This window comes from Lynx canadensis, chromosome F1 (genome assembly GCF_007474595.2).
Source record: "Lynx canadensis isolate LIC74 chromosome F1, mLynCan4.pri.v2, whole genome shotgun sequence".
NCBI lineage: Eukaryota > Metazoa > Chordata > Mammalia > Carnivora > Felidae > Lynx > Lynx canadensis.
The window spans coordinates 8790117-8793537 of NC_044319.2; the positions used below are offsets into that span (position 1 = coordinate 8790117).

At 39.9% G+C, this 3421-nt stretch overlaps 1 pseudogene; it reads left to right on the top strand.

Moving 5' to 3' along the window:
- Window positions 1-1983: 1983 nt before the first annotated feature.
- LOC115505528 lies at window positions 1984-3025 on the top strand (annotated as a pseudogene).
- Window positions 3026-3421: the final 396 nt, after the last annotated feature.

Consider the following 3421-nt stretch of genomic DNA (forward strand, 5'->3'; position numbering starts at 1 on the left):
AATTTCCTCAAAAAATTAAAAATAGAACTACTACACGACCCAGCAATTGCACTACTAGGTATTTACCCAAAGAATACAAAATGATGACTCAAAGGGGCACATGGACCCCGATGTTTATAGCAGCATTATCTTCAATAGCCAAATTATGGAAAGAGCCTAAATGTCCACTGGTTAGCAAATGGATAAAGAAGATATGATATATGTATACAATGGGATACTACTTGGCAGTGAAAAAGAATGAAATCTTGCCATTTGCAACAATGTGGATGGAACTAGAGTGTATTATGCTAAGTGAAATAGAGAAAGACAAATATATGAGTTTACTCATATACGGAATTTAAGAAGCAAAAGAGATAACATAGGGAAAGGGAAACAAAAATAAGACAAAAACAGAGGGAGACAAACCATAAGAGACTCTTAAATACAGAGAACAAACTGAAGGTTGCTGGAGGGGTGTTGGGTGGGATATGGGCTAAATGGTTAGTGGGTATTAAGGAGGGCCCTATTAAGGATGAGCACTGGGTGTTATATGTAAGTGATGAATCACTGAATTCTGTTCCTAAAATCATTATTACACTATATGTTAACTCACTTGGAATTAAATTTAAAAAAAAAGAAGAGATCCGTTTTAGGCCTAAAGTCACCTGCAGATTGAAAGTGAGGGAATGGAGAGACATTTATTGTGCAAATAGATGTCAAACAAAAGCCAGAGTATCGATACTTCTATTAGACAAACTAGATTTTAAAACCAACAATGTAAAAAGAGACAAAAAAGGACAGTATATTGGGGCGCCTGGGTGGCGCAGTCGGTTAAGCGTCCGACTTCAGCCAGGTCACGATTTCACAGTCTGTGAGTTCGAGCCCCGCGTCAGGCTCTGGGCTGATGGCTCGGAGCCTGGAGCCTGTTTCCGATTCTGTGTCTCCCTCTCTCTCTGCCCCTCCCCCGTTCATGCTCTGTCTCTGTCTGTCCCAAAAATAAATAAAAACGTTGAAAAAAAAATTTAAAAAAAAAGGACAGTATATTATCAAAAAGGGAAAATCCAACAAGAAGATCTAACAATTGTAAATATTTATGCACCCAACTTGAAGCACCAAAAAGTAGAGCAGCTAATAACATACATAAAGGATATAATTGATAGTAATACAATAATAACTTTAACACCAACTTACATCAATGGACAGATCTTAAATAAACAGAAAATCAACAAAGTAACAGTGGCTTAGAATGACACATTGGACCAGATGGATCTAACAGAGCAGTCCGTCCTATTCATCCTATTCAGAACATTCCATCCTAAATGGCAGAATACACATTATTTTCAAATGCATATAGAACATTCTCCAGAATAGACAGCATATTAGGCCATGAAACAAGACTCAACCATTTCAGAAGATTGAAGTCATATCATGGATCTTTACCAATCACCACGCTAAGAAACTAGGAAACAACCATGAGAAAATATCTAGAAAGACCATAAATACATGTAGGTTAAATGACATGCTACTAAACAATGAATGGGTCAACCAAAAATTCAAAGAAAAAATTAAAAAACACTTGGAGACAAATGAAAATGAAAACATAACAGTCCAAAATCTTTGGGATGCAACAAAGGCTGGTTTAAGAAGGAAGTATATAGAAATACAGGGCTACCTCAAAGAGCAAGAAAAATCTAAAGTAAACAACCTATCATTACACCTAAAGAAGCTAAAAAAGAAGAACGAAACGCAAAGCCAGCAGAAGGGAAGAAATAATAAATATTAGAACAGAAATAAACAAAATAGAAAATAAAAATTTAAAAATAGAAGAGATGAATGAAACCAGGAGCTGGTTCTTTGAAAATATCAACAAAATTGATAAGCCTTTAACCAGAGTCATAAAAATAAAAAAGGAGTCAAATAAACAAAATTAGAAACAAAAGAGGATAGGCTCTCTGCTCTTTCCCATTTGACAGATAGGTGCATCTTTTGGTGCAGTGCCAGCCATGTCCCTGATACATGATGGTGAAGGTTCGAGTAAACAGATTTGGCCATATTGGGGGGCCTGGTTCCAAGGCTGCTTTTGATACTGGAAAAGTGTATATTGTTGCAATCAATAACCCCTTCCTTGACTTCAGCAACATGGTCTACATGTTCCACACTATGATTCCACCCATGGCAAGTTCCACAGCACAGACAAGGCCAAGAACAGGAAACTTTCATCAGTGGAAAGCCCAGCTACATCTTCCAGGAGCAAGATCCCACAAATATCAAATGGTGTGATGCTGGTGCTGAGAATATTGTGGAATTCACTGGGGTCTTCACTACCATGGAGAAGCCTGGGGCTCACTTGAAGGGTGGAGCCAAGAGGGTCATTATCTCTTTTCCTTCTGCTGATGCCCCATGTTTGTGATCGTTTTGAATCATGAGAAGTCTGACAATTCTGTCAAGATACTTCCTGCACCACCAACTGCTTGGCCTCTCTGACCAAGGTCATTCATAACAACTTCAGCATCCTAGAGGGACTCATGACCAAAGTCCATGCTATCACTGCCACCCAGAAGACTGTGGACACCCCCTCTGGGAAACTGTGTAATGATAGATGTGCTGTCCAGAACATCATCCCTGCTTCTATTGGTACAGTCAAGACTGTAAACAAGGTCATCCCTGAGCTCAATGGGAAACTGACTGGCATGGCCTTACATGTACCCACCCTCAACGTGTCAATCATGGATGTGACCCCCTGCCTGGAGAAAGCTGCCAAATACAATGACATCAAGGAAGTGGTGAAGCGGGCATCAGAGGGCCCCTTCAAGGGCATCCTGGACTACACCGAGGACCAGGTTGTCTACTGAGACTTTCACAGTAACACTCACTCTTATACGTTTGATGCTGGGACTGGCATTGCTCTCAATGACCACTGTGTCAAGCTCGTTTCCTTGACACAGTGAATTTGGCTTCAGCAACTGGGTGGTGGACCTTATGGTCCACATGGCCTCCAAGGAGTAAGACCCCCCTGGACCACCAGCCTCAGCAAGAGCAAGAGGAAGACAGAGGCCCTCAGTTGCTGGGGAGTCCTTGCCCCAACTCATCTGCCAACATACTGAGAAGCTCCCAACCTCCACAGTTTATATTGTAGACCCTCTGAGGAAGGGGAGGAGCTTGGGGATTCCTACCTTGTCATGTATGATCAATAGAGTATATGGTACTGTCTTCAAAAAAATGAAATGAAGGAGGGAAAATAACCAACATCACAGAAATACAAAGAATTATAAGAAAATATTAAGAAAAATGATATGCCCACAAACTGGATAACCTGAAAGAAATGGAAAAATTCCTAGAAACATATAACCTACCAAAACTGAAGCAGGAAAAAATAGAAAACTTGAACGGATTGATTATCAACAATGAAATTGAATCAGTAATCCAAAACTTCCAACAAAAA